The sequence below is a fragment of the Schistocerca serialis genome, chromosome 12 (assembly GCF_023864345.2).
Source record: "Schistocerca serialis cubense isolate TAMUIC-IGC-003099 chromosome 12, iqSchSeri2.2, whole genome shotgun sequence".
In the NCBI taxonomy this organism is placed as follows: Eukaryota; Metazoa; Arthropoda; class Insecta; order Orthoptera; family Acrididae; genus Schistocerca; species Schistocerca serialis.
This window is the reverse complement of record NC_064649.1, coordinates 174,747,079-174,770,982: the sequence shown is the minus strand read 5'-3', so window position 1 is coordinate 174,770,982 and position 23,904 is coordinate 174,747,079.

Here is a 23,904-nt window from a genome sequence, read left to right as displayed (position 1 = left end):
ATTGACGATGAAACACAGAAATTCCATCGGTATTAAATAGGAAAGGCACAATGCTATCTTAAGTTCAAGCAGACTGTCTCTTCTTAGTGTCTATGTTTTGAACCATTCCTGTGACGTTAGTTACACATACCGATGCTTCGCTTCAGGTTTACTGTATCCCTTGGACCTTCTTATTGACGATGAAACACAGAAATTGCATCGCAATTAAATACAAAAGGCACAATGCCAACTGAAGTACAAGCAGACTGACTCTTCTTAGTGTCTATGTTTTGAACCATTCCTGTGACGCTAGTTACACATTCCGATGCTTCACTTCAGGTTTACTGTATCCCTTGGACCTTCTTATTGACGATGAAACACAGAAATTGCATCGGAATTAAATACAAAAGGCACAATGCCGACTTAAGTACAAGAAGACTGACTCTTCTTACTGACTATGTTTGAACCATTCCTGTGACACTAGTTATAGATACCGATGCTTCTTTTGAGGTTTACTGTATCCCTGGGACATTCTTATTGACAATGAAACACAGATAGTGCATCGGAATTAAATACAAAAGGCACAATTCCAACTTAAGTACAAGAAGACTGACTCTTCTTACTGACTATACCTTGATCCATTCCTGTGACACTAGTTATAGATTCCGATGCTTCACTTCAGGTTTACTGCATCCCTCTGACCTTGGAATTGACGATGAAACCCAGAAATTGGATCGGAATTAAATACAAAAGGCACAATGCCGACTTAAGTACATGAAGACTGTCTCTTCTTACAGTCTATGTTTTGAACCATTCCTGTGACACTAGTTATAGATTCCGATGCTTCACTTCAGGTTTGCTGTATCCCTTGGACCTTCTCATTGACGATGAAACACAGAAAATGCAATGGAATTAAATACATAAGGCACAATGCCGACTAAGTACAAGAAGACTGACTCTTCTTACTGACTGTTTTGAACCATTCCTGCGACACTAGTTATAGATTCCGATGCTTCACTTCAGGTTTAATGTATCCCTCTGACCTTCTTATTGACGATGAAACACAGAAATTTCATCGGAATGAAATACAAAAGGCACAATGCCGACTTAAGTACAAGAAGACTGACTCTTCTTACTGTCTATGTTTTGAACCATTCCTGTAACACTAGTTATAGATTCCGACGCCTCACTTCAGGTTTACTGAATCCCTTTGACCTTCTTATTGACGATGAAACACAGAAATTGCATCGGAATAAAATACAAAAGGCACAATGCCGACTTAAGTACAAGAAGACTGACTCTTCTTACTGACTATGTGTGGAACCATTCCTGTGACACTAGTTAGAGATTCCGATGCTTTATTTCAGGTTTACTGTATCCCTCTGACCTTCTTATTGACGATGAAACACAGTAATTGCATCGGAATTAAATTGAAAAGGGCACCATGCAGACTTAAGTACAAGAAGACTGACTCTTCTTACTGTCTATGATTTGAACCATTCCTGTGACACTAGTTATAGATTCCGATGCTCCACTTCAGGTTTACTGTAACCCTCTGCCGTTCTTATTGACGATGAAACACAGATATTTCATCGGAATTAAATACAAAAGGCACAATTCCGGCTTAAGTACAAGAAGACTGACTCTTCTTACTGACTATGTTTGAACCATTAGTGCGACACTAGTTATAGATTCCGATGCTTCACTTCAGGTTTACTTTATCCCTTGCACCTTCTTATTGACGATGAAACACAGAAATTGCATCGGAACTAAATACAAAAGGCACAATGCCGACTTAAGTACAAGAATACTGACTCTTCTTACTGACTATGTTTGAACCATTAGTGCGACACTAGTTATAGATTCCGATGCTTCACTTCAGGTTTACTGTATCCCTCTGACCTACTATTTGACGATGAAACACAAAAATTGCATCGGAATTAAATAGAAAATGCACAACGCCGACTTAAATACAAGAAGACTGACTCTTCTTACTGACTATGTGTTGAACCATTCCTGTGACACTAGTTGTAGATTCCGATGCTTCAGTTCAGGTTTACTGTATCCCTAGGACCTTCTTATTGACGATGAAACACAGAAATTGCATCGGAACGAAATACAAAAGGCACAATGCCGACTTAAGTACAAGAATACTGACTCTTCTTACTGACTATGTTTGAACCATTAGTGCGACACTAGTTATAGATTCCGATGCTTCACTTCAGGTTTACTTTATCCCTTGCACCTTCTTATTGACGATGAAACACAGAAATTGCATCGGAATTAAATACAAAAGGGACAATGCCGATATAAGTACAAGAAGACTGACCCTTCTTACTGTCTATGTTTTGAACCATTCCTGTGACACTAGTTACAGATTCCGATGCTTCACTTCAGGTTTACTGTAACCCTCTGCCATTCTTATTGACGATGAAACACAGAAATTTCATCGGAATTAAATACAAAAGGCACAATGCCGACTTAAGTACAAGAAGACTGACTCTTCCTACTGACTATGATTTGAACGATTCCTGTGACACTAGTTATAGATTCCGATGCTTCACTTCAGGTTTACTGTATCCTTTGGACCATCTTATTGGCGACGAAATACAGAAATCCCATCGGAATTAATTAGAAAAGGCACAAGGCCGACTTAAGTATAAGAAGACTGACTCTTCTTACTGTCTATGTTTTGAACCATTCCTGTGACACTAGTTATAGATTCCGATGCTTCACTTCAGGTTTACTGTATCCCTCTGACCCTCTTATTGACGATGAAACACAGAAATTGCATCGGAATTAAATACAAAAGGCACAATGCCAACTTAAGTACAAGAAGACTGACTCTTCTTACTGACTATGCTTTGAAATATTCCTGTGACACTAGTTACAGATTCCGATGCATCACTTCAGGTTTACTGTATCCTTTGGACCCTCTTATTGGCGACGTAACACAGAAATTGCATCGGAATTAAATAGAAAAGGCACAATGCCGACTTAAGTACAAGAAGACTGACTCTTCTTACTGTCTATGTTTTGAACCATTCCTGTGACACTAGTTATAGATTCCGATGCTTCACTTCACGTTTACTGTATCCCTTGGACCTTCTTATTGACGATGAAACACAGAAATTGCATCGGAATTAAATACAAAAGGCACAATGTCGACTTAAGTACAAGAAGACTGACTCTTCTTACTGACTGTTTTGAACCATTCCTGTGACACTAGTTATAGATTCCGATGCTTCACTTCAGGTTTACTGCATCCCTCTGACCTTGTAATTGACGATGAAACATAGAAATTGGATCGGAATTAAATACAAATGCACAATGCCGACTTAAGTACATGAAGACTGTCTCTTCTTACAGTCTATGTTTTGAACCATTCCTGTGACACTAGTTATAGATTCCGATGCTTCACTTCAGGTTTACTGTATGACTTGGACCCTCACATTGACGATGAAACACAGCAATGCATCGGAATTAAATACATAAGGCACAATACCGACTTAAGTACAAGAGGACTGACTCTTCTTACTGACTGTTTTGAACCATTCCTGCGACACTAGTTATAGATTCCGATGCTTCACTTCAGGTTTAATGTATCCCTCTGACCTTCTTATTGACGATGAAACACAGAAATTGCATCGGAATTAAATACAAAAGGCACAATGCTGACTTTAGTACAAGAAGACTGACTCTTCTTACTGTCTATGTTTTGAACCATTCCTGAGACACTAGTTATAGATTCCGATGCCTCACTTCAGGTTTACTCTATCCCTTTGACATTCTTATTGACGATGAAACACAGAAATTGCGTCGGAATTAAATACAAGAGGCACAATGCCGACTTAAGTACAAGAAGACTGACTCTTCTTACTGACTATGTGTTGAACCATTCCTGTGACACTGGTTAGAGATTCCGATGCTTCATTTCAGGTTTACTGTATCCCTCTGACTTTCATATTGACGATGAGACACAGTATTTGCATCGGAATTAAATTGAAAAGGGCACCATGCAGACTTAAGTACAAGAAGACTGACTCTTCTTACTGTCTATGTTTTGAACCATTCCTGTGACACTAGTTATAGATTCCGATGCTCCACTTCAGGTTTACTGTATCCCTTGGACATACTTGTTGACGATGAAACACAGAAATTGCACAGGAATTAAATCCAAAAGGCACAATGCCGACTTAAGTACATGTAGACTGAATCTTCCTACTGTCTATGTTTGAACCATTCCTGTGACACTAGTTATAGATTCCGATGCTTCACTTCAGGTTTACTGTATCCCTTGGACCCTCACATTGACGATGAAACACAGCAAATGCATCGGAATTAAATACATAAGGCACAATACCGACTTAAGTACAAGAAGACTGACTCTTCTTACTGACTGTTTTGAACCATTCCTGCGACACTAGTTATAGATTCCGATGCTTCACTTCAGGTTTAATGTATCCCTCTGACCTTCTATTTGACGATGAAACACAGAAATTGCATCGGAATTAAATACAAAAGGCACAATGCCAACTTAAGTACAAGAAGACTGACTCTTCTTACTGACTATGCTTTGAAATATTCCTGTGACACTAGTTACAGATTCCGATGCATCACTTCAGGTTTACTGTATCCTTTGGACCCTCTTATTGGCGACGTAACACAAAATTGCATCGGAATTAAATAGAAAAGGCACAATGCCGACTTAAGTACAAGAAGACTGACTCTTCTTACTGTCTATGGTTTGAACCATTCCTGTGACACTAGTTATAGATTCCGATGCTTCACTTCACGTTTACTGTATCCCTTGGACCTTCTTATTGACGATGAAACAGAGAAATTGCATCGTAATTAAATACAAAAGGCACAATGTCGACTTAAGTACAGGAAGACTGACTCTTCTTACTGACTGTTTTGAACCATTCCTGTGACACTAGTTATAGATTCCGATGCTTCACTTCAGGTTTACTGCATCCCTCTGACCTTGTAATTGACGATGAAACATAGAAATTGGATCGGAATTAAATACAAAAGCACAATGCCGACTTAAGTACATGAAGACTGTCTCTTCTTACAGTCTATGTTTTGAACCATTCCTGTGACACTAGTTATAGATTCCGATGCTTCACTTCAGGTTTACTGTATCCCTTGGACCCTCACATTGACGATGAAACACAGCAAATGCATCGGAATTAAATACATAAGGCACAATACCGACTTAAGTACAAGAAGACTGTCTCTTCTTACTGACTGTTTTGAACCATTCCTGCGACACTAGTTATAGATTCCGATGCTTCACTTCAGGTTTAATGTATCCCTCTGACCTTCTTATTGACGATGAAACACAGAAATTGCATCGGAATTAAATTCAAAAGGCACAATGCTGACTTTAGTACAAGAAGACTGACTCTTCTTACTGTCTATGTTTGAACCATTCCTGAGACACTAGTTATAGATTCCGATGTTTCACTTCAGGTTTACTCTATCCCTTTGACATTCTTATTGACGATGAAACACAGAAATTGCGTCAGAATTAAATACAAAAGGCACAATGCCGACTTAAGTACAAGAAGACTGACTCTTCTTACTGACTATGTGTTGAACCATTCCTGTGACACTGGTTAGAGATTCCGATGCTTCATTTCAGGTTTACTGTATCCCTCTGACTTTCTTATTGACGATGAGACACAGTATTTGCATCGGAATTAAATTGAAAAGGGCACCATGCAGACTTAAGTACAAGAAGACTGACTCTTCTTACTGTCTATGTTTTGAACTATTCCTGTGACACTAGTTATAGATTCCGATGCTCCACTTCAGGTTTACTGTATCCCTTGGACATACTTGTTGACGATGAAACACAGAAATTGCACCGGAATTAAATCCAAAAGGCACAATGCCGACTTAAGTACAAGAAGACTGACTCTTCTTACTGACTATGTTTGAACCATTCCTGTGACACTAGTTATAGATACCGATGCTTCTTTTGAGGTTTACTGTATCCCTGGGACATTCTTATTGACAATGAAACACAGATAGTGCATCGGAATTAAATACAAAAGGCACAATTCCAACTTAAGTACAAGAAGACTGACTCTTCTTACTGACTATACCTTGATCCATTCCTGTGACACTAGTTATAGATTCCGATGCTTCACTTCAGGTTTACTGCATCCCTCTGACCTTGGAATTGACGATGAAACCCAGAAATTGGATCGGAATTAAATACAAAAGGCACAATGCCGACTTAAGTACATGAAGACTGTCTCTTCTTACAGTCTATGTTTTGAACCATTCCTGTGACACTAGTTATAGATTCCGATGCTTCACTTCAGGTTTGCTGTATCCCTTGGACCTTCTCATTGACGATGAAACACAGAAAATGCAATGGAATTAAATACATAAGGCACAATGCCGACTAAGTACAAGAAGACTGACTCTTCTTACTGACTGTTTTGAACCATTCCTGCGACACTAGTTATAGATTCCGATGCTTCACTTCAGGTTTAATGTATCCCTCTGACCTTCTTATTGACGATGAAACACAGAAATTTCATCGGAATGAAATACAAAAGGCACAATGCCGACTTAAGTACAAGAAGACTGACTCTTCTTACTGTCTATGTTTTGAACCATTCCTGTAACACTAGTTATAGATTCCGACGCCTCACTTCAGGTTTACTGAATCCCTTTGACCTTCTTATTGACGATGAAACACAGAAATTGCATCGGAATAAAATACAAAAGGCACAATGCCGACTTAAGTACAAGAAGACTGACTCTTCTTACTGACTATGTGTGGAACCATTCCTGTGACACTAGTTAGAGATTCCGATGCTTTATTTCAGGTTTACTGTATCCCTCTGACCTTCTTATTGACGATGAAACACAGTAATTGCATCGGAATTAAATTGAAAAGGGCACCATGCAGACTTAAGTACAAGAAGACTGACTCTTCTTACTGTCTATGATTTGAACCATTCCTGTGACACTAGTTATAGATTCCGATGCTCCACTTCAGGTTTACTGTAACCCTCTGCCGTTCTTATTGACGATGAAACACAGATATTTCATCGGAATTAAATACAAAAGGCACAATTCCGGCTTAAGTACAAGAAGACTGACTCTTCTTACTGACTATGTTTGAACCATTAGTGCGACACTAGTTATAGATTCCGATGCTTCACTTCAGGTTTACTTTATCCCTTGCACCTTCTTATTGACGATGAAACACAGAAATTGCATCGGAACTAAATACAAAAGGCACAATGCCGACTTAAGTACAAGAATACTGACTCTTCTTACTGACTATGTTTGAACCATTAGTGCGACACTAGTTATAGATTCCGATGCTTCACTTCAGGTTTACTGTATCCCTCTGACCTACTATTTGACGATGAAACACAAAAATTGCATCGGAATTAAATAGAAAATGCACAACGCCGACTTAAGTACAAGAAGACTGACTCTTCTTACTGACTATGTGTTGAACCATTCCTGTGACACTAGTTGTAGATTCCGATGCTTCAGTTCAGGTTTACTGTATCCCTAGGACCTTCTTATTGACGATGAAACACAGAAATTGCATCGGAACGAAATACAAAAGGCACAATGCCGACTTAAGTACAAGAATACTGACTCTTCTTACTGACTATGTTTGAACCATTAGTGCGACACTAGTTATAGATTCCGATGCTTCACTTCAGGTTTACTTTATCCCTTGCACCTTCTTATTGACGATGAAACACAGAAATTGCATCGGAATTAAATACAAAAGGGACAATGCCGATATAAGTACAAGAAGACTGACCCTTCTTACTGTCTATGTTTTGAACCATTCCTGTGACACTAGTTACAGATTCCGATGCTTCACTTCAGGTTTACTGTAACCCTCTGCCATTCTTATTGACGATGAAACACAGAAATTTCATCGGAATTAAATACAAAAGGCACAATGCCGACTTAAGTACAAGAAGACTGACTCTTCCTACTGACTATGATTTGAACGATTCCTGTGACACTAGTTATAGATTCCGATGCTTCACTTCAGGTTTACTGTATCCTTTGGACCATCTTATTGGCGACGAAATACAGAAATCCCATCGGAATTAATTAGAAAAGGCACAAGGCCGACTTAAGTATAAGAAGACTGACTCTTCTTACTGTCTATGTTTTGAACCATTCCTGTGACACTAGTTATAGATTCCGATGCTTCACTTCAGGTTTACTGTATCCCTCTGACCCTCTTATTGACGATGAAACACAGAAATTGCATCGGAATTAAATACAAAAGGCACAATGCCAACTTAAGTACAAGAAGACTGACTCTTCTTACTGACTATGCTTTGAAATATTCCTGTGACACTAGTTACAGATTCCGATGCATCACTTCAGGTTTACTGTATCCTTTGGACCCTCTTATTGGCGACGTAACACAGAAATTGCATCGGAATTAAATAGAAAAGGCACAATGCCGACTTAAGTACAAGAAGACTGACTCTTCTTACTGTCTATGTTTTGAACCATTCCTGTGACACTAGTTATAGATTCCGATGCTTCACTTCACGTTTACTGTATCCCTTGGACCTTCTTATTGACGATGAAACACAGAAATTGCATCGGAATTAAATACAAAAGGCACAATGTCGACTTAAGTACAAGAAGACTGACTCTTTTTACTGACTGTTTTGAACCATTCCTGTGACACTAGTTATAGATTCCGATGCTTCACTTCAGGTTTACTGCATCCCTCTGACCTTGTAATTGACGAGGAAACATAGAAATTGGATCGGAATTAAATACAAATGCACAATGCCGACTTAAGTACATGAAGACTGTCTCTTCTTACAGTCTATGTTTTGAACCATTCCTGTGACACTAGTTATAGATTCCGATGCTTCACTTCAGGTTTACTGTATGACTTGGACCCTCACATTGACGATGAAACACAGCAATGCATCGGAATTAAATACATAAGGCACAATACCGACTTAAGTACAAGAGGACTGACTCTTCTTACTGACTGTTTTGAACCATTCCTGCGACACTAGTTATAGATTCCGATGCTTCACTTCAGGTTTAATGTATCCCTCTGACCTTCTTATTGACGATGAAACACAGAAATTGCATCGGAATTAAATACAAAAGGCACAATGCTGACTTTAGTACAAGAAGACTGACTCTTCTTACTGTCTATGTTTTGAACCATTCCTGAGACACTAGTTATAGATTCCGATGCCTCACTTCAGGTTTACTCTATCCCTTTGACATTCTTATTGACGATGAAACACAGAAATTGCGTCGGAATTAAATACAAGAGGCACAATGCCGACTTAAGTACAAGAAGACTGACTCTTCTTACTGACTATGTGTTGAACCATTCCTGTGACACTGGTTAGAGATTCCGATGCTTCATTTCAGGTTTACTGTATCCCTCTGACTTTCATATTGACGATGAGACACAGTATTTGCATCGGAATTAAATTGAAAAGGGCACCATGCAGACTTAAGTACAAGAAGACTGACTCTTCTTACTGTCTATGTTTTGAACCATTCCTGTGACACTAGTTATAGATTCCGATGCTCCACTTCAGGTTTACTGTATCCCTTGGACATACTTGTTGACGATGAAACACAGAAATTGCACAGGAATTAAATCCAAAAGGCACAATGCCGACTTAAGTACATGTAGACTGAATCTTCCTACTGTCTATGTTTGAACCATTCCTGTGACACTAGTTATAGATTCCGATGCTTCACTTCAGGTTTACTGTATCCCTTGGACCCTCACATTGACGATGAAACACAGCAAATGCATCGGAATTAAATACATAAGGCACAATACCGACTTAAGTACAAGAAGACTGACTCTTCTTACTGACTGTTTTGAACCATTCCTGCGACACTAGTTATAGATTCCGATGCTTCACTTCAGGTTTAATGTATCCCTCTGACCTTCTATTTGACGATGAAACACAGAAATTGCATCGGAATTAAATACAAAAGGCACAATGCCAACTTAAGTACAAGAAGACTGACTCTTCTTACTGACTATGCTTTGAAATATTCCTGTGACACTAGTTACAGATTCCGATGCATCACTTCAGGTTTACTGTATCCTTTGGACCCTCTTATTGGCGACGTAACACAAAATTGCATCGGAATTAAATAGAAAAGGCACAATGCCGACTTAAGTACAAGAAGACTGACTCTTCTTACTGTCTATGGTTTGAACCATTCCTGTGACACTAGTTATAGATTCCGATGCTTCACTTCACGTTTACTGTATCCCTTGGACCTTCTTATTGACGATGAAACAGAGAAATTGCATCGTAATTAAATACAAAAGGCACAATGTCGACTTAAGTACAGGAAGACTGACTCTTCTTACTGACTGTTTTGAACCATTCCTGTGACACTAGTTATAGATTCCGATGCTTCACTTCAGGTTTACTGCATCCCTCTGACCTTGTAATTGACGATGAAACATAGAAATTGGATCGGAATTAAATACAAAAGCACAATGCCGACTTAAGTACATGAAGACTGTCTCTTCTTACAGTCTATGTTTTGAACCATTCCTGTGACACTAGTTATAGATTCCGATGCTTCACTTCAGGTTTACTGTATCCCTTGGACCCTCACATTGACGATGAAACACAGCAAATGCATCGGAATTAAATACATAAGGCACAATACCGACTTAAGTACAAGAAGACTGTCTCTTCTTACTGACTGTTTTGAACCATTCCTGCGACACTAGTTATAGATTCCGATGCTTCACTTCAGGTTTAATGTATCCCTCTGACCTTCTTATTGACGATGAAACACAGAAATTGCATCGGAATTAAATTCAAAAGGCACAATGCTGACTTTAGTACAAGAAGACTGACTCTTCTTACTGTCTATGTTTGAACCATTCCTGAGACACTAGTTATAGATTCCGATGTTTCACTTCAGGTTTACTCTATCCCTTTGACATTCTTATTGACGATGAAACACAGAAATTGCGTCAGAATTAAATACAAAAGGCACAATGCCGACTTAAGTACAAGAAGACTGACTCTTCTTACTGACTATGTGTTGAACCATTCCTGTGACACTGGTTAGAGATTCCGATGCTTCATTTCAGGTTTACTGTATCCCTCTGACTTTCTTATTGACGATGAGACACAGTATTTGCATCGGAATTAAATTGAAAAGGGCACCATGCAGACTTAAGTACAAGAAGACTGACTCTTCTTACTGTCTATGTTTTGAACTATTCCTGTGACACTAGTTATAGATTCCGATGCTCCACTTCAGGTTTACTGTATCCCTTGGACATACTTGTTGACGATGAAACACAGAAATTGCACCGGAATTAAATCCAAAAGGCACAATGCCGACTTAAGTACTAGAAGACTGACTCTTCTTACTGACTATGTTTGGAACCATTCCTGTGACACTAGTTATAGATTCCGATGCTTCACTTCAGGTTTAATGTATCCCTCTGACCTTCTATTTGACGATGAAACACAGAAATTGCATCGGAATTAAATAGAAAAGGCACAATGCCGACTGAAGTACAAGAAGACTGACTCTTCTTACTGACTGTACCTTGATTTATTCCTGTGACACTAGTTATGGATTCCGATGCTTCTCTTCAGGTTTACTGTATCCCTTGGACCTTCTTATTGACGATGAAACACAGAAATTGCATCGGAATTAAATAGAAAAGGCTCAATGCCAACTCAAGAACAAGAAGACTGACTCTTATTACTGACTACGTTTTGAACCATTCCTGTGACACTAGTTGTAGATCTTGATTCTTCACTTCAGGTTTACTGTACCCCTAGGACCTTCTTATTGACGATGAAACACAGACATTGCATCGGAACTAAATACAAAAGGCACAATGCCGACTTAAGTACAAGAAGACTGACTCTTCCTACTGTCTTTGTTTTGAACGATTCCTGTGAAATTAGTTATGGATTCCGATGCCTCACTTCAGGTTTACTGTATCCTTTGAACCTTCTTATTGGCGACGTAACACAAATATTGCATCGGAATTAAATAGAAAAGGCACAATGCCGACTTAAGTACAAGAAGACTTACTCTTCTTACTGACCATGTTTGGAACCATTCCTGTGACACTAGTTATAGATTCCGATGCTTCACTTCAGGTTTACTGTATCCCTCTGACCTTCTTATTGACGATGAAACACAGATATTGCATCGGAATTAAATAGAAAAGGCACAATGCCGACTTAAGTACAAGAACACTGACTCTTCTTACTGACTATGTTTGAACCATTAGTGCAACACCAGTTATAGATTCCGATGCTTCACTTCTGGTTTACTGTATCCCTCTGACCTTCTTATTGACGATGAAACACAGAAATTGCATCGTAATTAAATACAAAAGGCACAATGCCGACTTAAGTACATGAAGACAAACTCTTCTTACAGACTGTTTTGAAAAATTCCTGTGACACTAGTTATAGATTCCGATGCTTCACTTCAGGTTTACTGCATCCCTTGGACCTTCTCATTTACGATGAAAGACAGCAAATTCATCGCAATTAAATACAAAAGGCACCATGCCGACTTAAGTACAAGCAGTTGTTTCTTCTTACTGACTGCTTTGAACCATTCCTGTGACACTAGTTATAGATTCCGATGCCTCACTTCAGGCTCACTGTATCCGACGGACCTTCTTATTGACGATGAAACACAGAAATTGCATCGGAATTAAATACAAAAGGCACAATGCCGACTTAAGTACAAGAAGACTGACTCTTCTTACTGTCTATGTTTTGAACCATTCCTGTGACACTAGTTATAGATTCCGATGCTTCACTTCAGGTTTACTGTATCCCTTGGACCTTCGTATTGACGATGAAACACAGAAATTGCATCGGAATTAAATAGATAAGGCACAATGGCGACTTAAGTACAAGAAGAATGACTCTTCTTACTGTCTATGTTTTGAACTATTCCTGTAACGCTAGTTACAGATTCCGATGCTTCACTTCAGGGTTACTGTATCCCTCTGACCTTCTTATTGACGGTGAAACACAGAAATTGCATCGGAAATAATTAGAAAAGGCACAATGCCGACTTAAGTACAAGAACACTGACTCTTCTTACTGACTATGTTTGAACCATTAGTGCGACACTAGTTATAGATTCCGATGCTTCACTTCTGGTTTACTGTATCCCTCAGACCTTCTTATTGACGATGAAACACAGAAATTGCATCGGATCTTAATACAAAAGGCACAATGCCGACTTTTGTACAAGGAGACTGACTCTTCTTACTGACTGTTTTGAACCATTCCTGTGACACTAGTTGTAGATTCCGATGCTACGCTTCAGGTTTACTGCATCCCTCTGAACTTGTAGTTGACGATGAAACACAGAAATTGGATCGGAATTAAATACAAAAGGTACAATGCCGACTTAAGTACATGATGACTGTCTTTTCTTACAGTCTATGTTTTGAACCATTCCTGTGACACTAGTTATAGATTCCGATGCTTCACTTCAGGTTTACTTTATCCCTTGCACCTTCTTATTGACGATGAAAGTCAGAAATTGCAAAGGAATTAAATACAAAAGGGACAATGCCGATATAAGTACAAGAAGACTGACCCTTCTACTGTCTATGTTTTGATCCATTCCTGTGACACTAGTTACAGATTCCGATGCTTCACTTCAGGTTTACTGTAAACCTCTCACCTTCTTATTGACGATTAAACACAGAAATTGCATCGGAATTAAATACAAAAGGCACAATGCCGACATAAGTACAAGAAGACTGACTCTTCCTACTGTCTATGATTTGAACGATTCCTGTGACATTAGTTATAGATTCCGATGCTTCACTTCAGGTTTACTGTATACTTTGGACCATCTTATTGGCGACGAAATACAGAAATTCCATCGGAATTAATTAGAAAAAGCACAAGGCCGACTTGAGTATAAGAAGACTCACTCTTCTTACTGTCTATGTTTTGAACCATTCCTGTGACACTAGTTATAGATTCCGATGCTTCACTTCAGGTTTACTTTATCCCTTGCTCCTTCTTATTTACGATGAAACTCACGAATTGCATCGGAATTAAATACAAAAGGCACCATGCCGACTTAAGTACAAGCAGACTGTCTCTTGTTACTGACTACCTTGAACCATTCCTGTGACACTAGTTATAGATTCCGATGCCTCACTTCAGGTTCACTGTATCCTTCTGACCTTCTTATTGACGATGAAACACAGAAATTGCATCGGAATTAAATACAAAAGGCACAATGCCGACTTAAGTTCAAGAAGACTGACTCTTCTTACTGTCTATGATTTGAACCATTCCGGTGACACTAGTTATAGATTCCGATGCTTCACTTCTGGTTTACTGTATCCCTTGCACCTTCTTATTGATGATGAAACACAGAAATTGGATCGGAATTAAATACAAAAGGCACAATGCCGACTTAAGTACAAGAAGACTGACCCTTCTTACTGTCTATGTTTTGAACCATTCCTGTGACACTAGTTACAGATTCCGATGCTTCACTTCAGGTTTACTGTGTCCCTCTGACCTTCTTATTGACCATGAATCACCGAAATTGCATCGGAATTAAATACAAAAGTGACAATGCCGACTTAAGTACAAGAAGACAGACTCTTCTTACTGACTATGTTGGAACGATTCCAGTGATTCTAGTTATAGGTTCCGATGCTTCACTTCAGGTTTACTGTATCCCTCTGACCTTCTTATTGACGATGAAACACAGATATTGCATCGGAATTAAATAGAAAAGGCACAATGCTGACTAAAGTTTAAGAAGACTGACTCTTCTTACTGACTACGTTTGAACCATTCCTGCGACACTAGTTATAGATTCCGATGCTTCACTTCTGGTTTACTGTATCCCTCTGACCTTCTTATTGACGATGAAACACAGAAATTGCATCGGAATTAAATAGTAAAGGCACAATGCCGACTGAAGTACAAGAAGACTGACTCTTCTTACTGTCTATGTTTTGAACCATTCCTGTGACGCTAGTTACAGATTCCGATGCTTCACTTCAGGGTTACTGTATCCCTCTGACCTTCTTATTGACGGTGAAACACAGAAATTGCATCGGAAATAATTAGAAAAGGCACAACATTGACTTAAGTACAAGAACACTGACTCTTCTTACTGACCATGTTTGGAACCATTCCTGTGACACTAGTTATAGATTCCGATGCTTCACTTCAGGTTTACTGTATCCCTCTGACCTTCTTGTTGACGATGAAACACAGATATTGCATCGGAATTAAATAGAAAAGGCACAATGCCGACTTAAGTACAAGAAGACTGACTCTTCTTACTGACTATGTTTGAACCATTAGTGCGACACTAGTTATAGATTCCGATGCTTCACTTCTGGTTTACTGTATCCCTCAGACCTTTTTATTGACGATGAAACACTGAAATTGCATCGGAATTAAATACAAAAGGCACAATGCTGACTTAAGTACAAGAAGACTGATTCTTCTTACTGACTGTTTTGAAGCATTCCTGTGACACTAGTTATAGTTACCGATGCTTCACTTCAGGTTTACCGCATCCCTCTGACCTTGTAATTGACGATGAAACACAGAAATTGGATCGGAATTAAATACAAAAGGAACAATGCCGACTTAAGTACATGAAGACAGTCTCTTCTTACAGTCTATGTTTCGAACCATTCCTGTGACACTAGTTATAGATTCCGATGCTTCACTTCAGGTTTACTTTATCCCTTGCACCTTCTTATTGACGATGAAACTCAGAAATTGCAACGGAATTAAATACAAAAGGGACAATGCCGATATAAGTACAAGAAGACTGACCCCTCTACTGTATATGTTTGAACCATTCCTGTGACACTAGTTACAGATTCCGATGCTTCACTTCAGGTTTACTGTAACCCTCTGACCTTCTTATTGGCGAATAAACACAGAAATTGCATCGGAATTAAATAGAAAAAATCACAATGCCGACTTAAGTACAAGAACACTGACTCTTCCTACTGTTTATGATTTGAACGATTCCTGTGACATTAGTTATAGATTCCGATGCTTCACTTCAGGTTTACTGTATCCTTTGGACCATCTTATTGGCGACGAAATACAGAAAAACCATCGGAATTAATTAGAAAAGGCACAAGGCCGACTTAAGTATAAGAAGACTGACTCTTCTTACTGTCTATGTTTTGAACCATTCCTGTGACACTAGTTATAGATTCCGATGCTTCACTTCAGGTTTACTGTATACTCTGACCTTCTTATTGACGATGAAACACAGAAATTGCATCGGAATTAAATACAAAAGGCACAATGCCAACTTAAGTACAAGAAGACTGACTCTTATTACTGACTACGTTTGAACCATTCCTGCGACATTAGTTATAGATTCCGTCGCATCACTTCAGGTCTACTGTATCCCTCTGACCTTCTTATTGACGATGAAACACAGAAATTGCATTGGAATTAAATAGAAAAGGCACAATGATGACTTAAGTTCAAGACGACTGACTCTTCTTACTGTCTATGATTTGAACCATTCCGGTGACACTAGTTATAGATTCCGATGCTTCACTTCTGGTTTACTGTATCCCTTGCACCTTTTTATTGATGATGAAACACAGATATTACATCGGAATTAAATACAAAAGGCACAATGCCGACTTAAGTACAAGAAGACTGACCCTTATTACTGTATATGTTTTGAACCATTCCTGTGACACTAGTTACAGATTCCGATGCTTCACTTCAGGTTTACTGTATCCCTGTGACCTTCTTATTGACGATGAATCACAGAAATTGCATAGGAATTAAATACAAAAGTCACAATGCCGACATAAGTACAAGAAGACTGACTCCTCTTACAGACTATGTTGGAACCATTCCTGTGACACTAGTTATAGATTCCGATGCATCACTTCAGGTCTACTGTATCCCTCTGACCTTCTTATTGACGATGAAACACAGAAATTGCATCGGAATTAAATAGAAAAGGCACAATGATGACTTAAGTACAAGACGACTGACTCTTCATACTGACTATGTTTTGAACCATTCCTGTGACACTAGTTATAGATTCCGATGCTTCACTTCAGGTTTCCTGTATTCCTTGGACCATCTTATTGACGATGAAACACAGAAATTGCATCGGAATTAAATACAAAAGGCACAAAAGAATACTTAAGTACAAGAAAACTGAATCTTCTTACTGACTATGTTTTGAACCATTCCTGTGACACTAGTCATAGATTCCGATGCTTCACTTCAGGATTACTGTATCCCTCTGGCCATCTTATTGACGATGAAACACAGAAATTGCATCGGAATTAAATACAAAAGGCACAATGCCGACTTAAGTACAAGAAGGGTGACTTTTCTTACTGTCAATGCTTTGAACCATCCCTGTGACACTAGTTATAGATTCAGATGCTTCACTCCAGGTTTACTGTATCCCTCTGGCCTTCTTATTGACGATGAATCACAGAAATTGCATCGTAGGTATATAGAATAGGCACAATGCCCACTTAAGTACAAGAAGACTGACTCTTCTTACTGTCAATGCTTTGAACCATCCCTGTGACACTAGTTATAGATTCCGATGCTACACTCCAGGTTTACTGTATCCCTTGGACCTTCTTTATGACGATGAGACACAGAAATTGCATCGGAATTAAATACAAAAGGCACAATGCCGACTAAAGTACAAGAAGACTGACTCTTCTTACTGTCTATGTTTTGAACCATTCCTGTGACACTAGTTATAGATTCCGATGCTTCAATTTAGGTATACTGTATCCCTTGGACCTTCTTATTGACCATGAAACACAGAAATTGCATCGGAATTAAATACAAAACGCACAATGCCGACTTAAGTATAAGAAGATTGACTCTTCTTACTGTCTATGTTTTGAACCATTCCTGCGACACTAGTCATAGATTCCGATGCTTAACTTCAGGATTACTGTATCCCTCTGACCTTCTTATTGACGATGAGACACAGAAATTGTTTCGGAAGTAAATACAAAAGGCACAATGCTGACTAAAGTACAAGAAGACTGACGCTTCTGACAGTCTATGCTTTGAACCATTCCTGTGACACTAGTTATAGATTCCGGTGCTTCACTCCAGGTTTACTGTATCCCTTGGACCTTCTTATTGACGATGAAACACAGAATTTGCATCGGAATTAAATACAAAAGGCACAATGCCGACTTAGGTACAAGAAGACTGACTCTTCTTAATGACTATGTTTTGAACCATTCCTGTGCCTCTAGTTATAGATTCCGATGCTTCACTTCAGGTTTACTGTATCCCTTTGACCTTCTTATTGACGAAGAAACACAGAAATTGCATCGGAATTAAATACAAAAGGCACAATGCCGACTAAAGTACAAGAAGACTGACTCTTCTTACTCTCTATGTTTTGAACCATTCCTGTGACACTAGTTATAGATTCCGATGCTTCAATTTAGGTATACTGTATCCCTTGGACCTTCATATTGACCATGAAACACAGAAATTGCATCGGAATTAAATACAAAAGGCACAATGCCGACTTAAGTATAAGAAGATTGACTCTTCTTACTGTCTATGTTTTGAACCATTCCTGTGACACTAGTCATAGATTCCGATGCTTAACTTCAGGATTACTGTATCCCTCTGACCTTCTTATTGACGATGAGACACAGAAATTGTTTCGGAATTAAATACAAAAGGCACAATGCTGACTAAAGTACAAGAAGACTGACGCTTCTGACAGTCTATGCTTTGAACCATTCCTGTGACACTAGTTATAGATTCCGGTGCTTAACTCCAGGTTTACTATATCCCTTGGACCTTCTTATTGACGATGAAACACAGAATTTGCATCGGAATTAAATACAAAAGGCACAATGCCGACTTAAGTACAAGAAGACTGACTCTTCTTAATGACTATGTTTTGAACCATTCCCGTGACTCTAGTTATAGAATCCGATGCTTCACTTCAGGTTTACTGTATCCCTTTGACCTTCTTATTGACGATGAAACACAGAAATTGCATCGAAATTAAATACAAAAAGCACAATGCCGACTTAAGTAAAAGAAGACTGACTCTTCCTACCGTCTATGTTTTGAATCATTCCTGTGACACTAGTTATAGATTCCGATGCTTAAATTTAGGTCTACTGTATCCCTTGGTCCTTCTTATTGACGATGAAACACAGAAATTGCATCGGAATTAAATACAAAATGCACAATGCCGACTTAAGTACAAGAAGACAGACTCTTCTTACTGTCTATGTTTTGAATCATTACTGTGACACTAGTTATAGATTCCGATGCTTAAATTTAGGTCTACTGTATCCCTTCGTCCTTCTTTTTGATGATGAAACACAGAAATTGCATCGGAATTAAATACAAAATGCACAATGCTGACTTAAGGGGAGTTGGAATGCCGGAAAATGGAAAAAATTCACATTTTCAGTTTTTAACCTTATAACTTAATTTGAAATTTTCTGCTTAAAATGGTGCAAAATTTGTTAAGAAATTCCAATTGGAAGTATTTTTATTTAATTTTTCAAAATTACATGTGCGCCCAGCAAAGTTACCCATCTTGTGATTTGTACACATTTAAATCTTCGCATTTCCGAAAACATTACATATAGAAGGCTGTGGATTTCACTCTTCAGTTGTAGAATCTTTGATCCTTCCATAGGTACCATTGTTTTTACGACTAGCTGTGTTTATTGTTCAGTTTTTGATCTGTGAGTGTTTGTTTTGAGCCTCGAGTTTAGTTTGTCGCTCATTTGGAGTTTGTTATCTGTCTTGTTTTGACTTTCAGTGGTGAGTGCGTAGTTTCTACGATGCCTAGGAGTGCATCATTATTTAAAAAGCGAAAGTTTCGCGGTAATAGATTTACAAATAACGTTTGTTCAAGTGATTCTGCTTCAGCACCTGTTGATGCTGGTGAAAGTTCTGACGTTTGTACAGCTGAGATGTGTGAAGGAGACACGCCCACCAGTGCATCAAAAAAGAAGTTATCAAACTGTGCAAGTGAAATTACAGATGAAGCTTCTAATGAACAATATGTTTTAGTCGACTTTCCTGTTTTTACTGAGTTTATGAAGAAATGTTTGTGTTGTAATCTTTGTGGAGGTTCTTTTGATATGAACATAACAAAATCTATAGGACTTTCCTGCAAAATTGCTATAGTTTGTGCCAGTTGTGAAAATGAGACCTGTTTTTGGAGCTCTAAAACATGCAGTAGCAATTTGTTTGAGAGTAATATCAGGCTAATGTATGCAATGAGAGCAATTGGTAAAGGACATACTGCTGCTCAAACATTTTGTGCCATAATGAATCTTCCACCTCCACCTGCTAAAATTGACAATTACACTGAAGTGATAGGAGATGCTGTTCAGTCTGTAGCAGATTTATCAATGAAAGCTGCTGCCAGTGAAGCAAAATATATAAATGAAGGAAACCCAGATATCCCTGTTGCTTTTGATGGAACCTGGCAGAAAAGGGGTCACACATCCAAAAATGCTGTTGCTACTGTTACTAGTGTGGACAGCGGTAAAGTTTTGGACTATGAAGTGCTCACTAAACATTGTTACCATTGTGCATCTGGTAAGATAGAAGCAGCTCACATATGTAGCAAGAATTATGAAGGTACGAGTGGAGGCATGGAGGCTGCCGCTGCTGTGAAAATGTTTAGCAGATCAGAAAAAGAACGGGGAGTATTTTACACAAAATTCCTTGGAGATGGGGACTCCAAGGCATACAAAAGTGTTACAGAATCCATGCCATATGTCAATAAGACAATAACTAAACTAGAATGTGTCGGTCATGTTCAGAAACGAATGGGCACTCGTCTAAGGAAACTGAAACAGAATCTGAAGGACAAAATTTTGTCAGATGGTAAAACCATTAGAGGTCGCCTGTCAGATAAAATTATAAATGAATTACAACAATACTATGGTATGGCAATAAGAAATAATGCAAATAATTTGCAGGAAATGAGACAAGCTGTATGGGCCACATATTTACATCGATCATCAACTGATGATAATCCTCAACATTTTGCTTGTCCAGATGGTCCTCAGTCATGGTGCAATTATAGAAAATCTCAAGCTACTGGGGATCCTTATCACCATAAAAATTATATTCCATTGGCTGTTATGGAAGTAATTAAACCAATATATAGAGACTTGGGGCATCCTGATCTTCTGCGAAAATGTCTTCATGGTTGTACCCAGAATCAAAACGAGTCGTTCAACAACCTCATTTGGACTCGTGTACCTAAGAATGTATTTGTTGGGATAAAAACATTGAAATGGGGAGTCAGTGATGCTGTTATTTCATTCAATGATGGTCATATGGGTAGGCTAAAGGTCATGGCAAGGCTCGGCATTGCTCCTGGTATCAACACCATCAGAGGTCTTCAGCTTCTGGACAGCGTGCGAGTAAGGAAGGCTCAGTATGCAGCTGAATTTAATACAAAAAAAGCAAGGGCAGCAAGGAGAAGAAAGCTTCTAGGTGAAGAAGAAGAACTAGAAGATGACCCTGATTACTCTGCTGGACACTTTTGATAATAGAATAAAAGGTATTTGTGAATTTTCATAATAAATTACTTTAATCGCATTTTCTGGCATTTGACATTTTTAGTGTTACATGTACCTTTATCTCATAAACCACTCAACCAACAACATTCAAATTTTCAGAAATGCTGCAAAACAGTTCAAAGAGGCCACTGAACTAGAATCATGACAAGAACTGGCTTATTCTCTGAACTAGGGAAGTTTATGTTATACTTTTTCCAATAAAAAATGGCTTAATGGTAAAAAATTCATAAATACTATACCAACAAAAAGAAAACATTGGTTCTAGTTCAGTGGGCTCACAATATATGCTGAAAACCTCTGCCAGAATTTCAAAGTTCTGAAGATAATAGTTCCAAAGAAAAAGGTACACAAAGTTAGCAAATTTAACATTGGCGAGATAGGGCATTCCAACTCCCCTTAAGTACAAGAAGACTAACTCTTCTTACTGACTATGTTTGAACCATTCCTGTGACACTATTTATAGATTCCGATGCTTCACATCAGGTTTACTGTATCCCTCTGACCTTCTTATTGACGATGGAACACAGAAATTGCATCAGAATTAAATAGAAAAGGCACAATGATGACTTAAGTACAGGAAGACTGACTCTTCATACTGACTATGTTTTGAACCATTCCTGTGACACTATTTATAGATTCCGATGCTTCACATCAGGTTTACTGTATCCCTCTGACCTTCTTATTGACGATGAAACACAGAAATTGCATCGGAATTAACTACAAAAGGCACAAAACCGACTTAAGTACAAGAAGACTTACTCTTCTTACTGTCAATGTTTTGAACCATCCCTGTGACAATAGTTATAGATTCCGATGCTTCACTCCAGGTTTACTATATCCCTTGGACCGTCTTTATGACGATGAAACACAGAAATTGCATCGGAATTAAATACAAAAGGCACAATGCCGACTTAAGTGAAAGAAGTCTGACTCTTCTTACTATCTATGTTTTGAACCATTCCTGTGACACTAGTTATAGGTTCCGATGCTTCAGTTTAGGTCTACTGTATCCCTTGGACCTTCTTATTGAGCATGAAACACAGAAATTGCATCGGAAATAAATACAAAATGCACAATGCCGACTTAAGTGCAAGAAGACTGTCTCTTCTTACTATCTATGTTTTGAACCATTCCTGTGACACTAGTTACATATTCCGATGGTTCATTTCAGGTTTACTGTATCCGTTGGACCTTCGTATTTACGATGAAACACAGAAATAGCATCGGAATGAAATACAAAATACACAATGTTGACTTAAGTACAAGAAGACTGACTCTTCTTACTGGCTATGTTTTGAACCATTCCTGTGACACTAGGTATAAATTCCGATGCCTCACACCAGGTTTACTGTATCCCTCTGACCTTCTTATTGACGATGAAACACAGAAATTGTATCGGAATTAAATACAAAAGGCACAAAGCCGACTTAAGTACATGTAGACTGACTTTTCCTACTGTCTATGTTTTGAACCATTCCTGTGACACTATTTATAGATTCTGATGGTTCATTTCAGGTTTACTGTATCCCTTGGTCCTTCTTATTGACGATGAAACACAGAATTTGCATCGGAATTAAATACAAAAGGCACAATGCCGACTTAAGTATCTGAAGACTGACTCTTCGTACTGTCTATGTTTTGAACCATTCATGTGTCACTAGTTATAGATTCCGATGCTTCATTCCAGGTTTACTGTATCCCTTGGACCTTCTTATTGACGATGAAAAACAGAAATTGCATCGGAATTAAATACAAAATGCACAATGCCGACTTAAGTACAAGAAGACAGACTCTCCCAACTGTCTATGTTTGAACCATTCGTGTGACACTAGTTATAGATTCCGATGCTTCACTTCAGGTTTACTGTATCCCTCTGACCTTCTTATTGACGATAAAACACAGAAATTGCGTCGGAATTAAATAGAAAAGGCACAATGCCGACTTAACTACCAGAAGACTGACTCTTCTTACTGACTATGTTTGAACCATTCGTGTGACACTAGTTATAGATTCCGATGCTTCATTTCAGGTTTACTGTATCCCTTGGACCTTCTTATTGACGATGAAACACACAAATTGCATCGTAATTAAATACAAAAGGCTCAATGCCGACTTAAGTACAAGGAGACTGACTCTTCTTACTTAGTATGATTTGAACCATTCCTGTGACACTAGTTATAGATTCCGATGCTTCTCTTCAGGTTTACTGTATCCCTCTGACCTTCTTATTGACGATGAAACACAGAAATTGCATCGGAATCAAATACAAAAGGCTCGTTGCC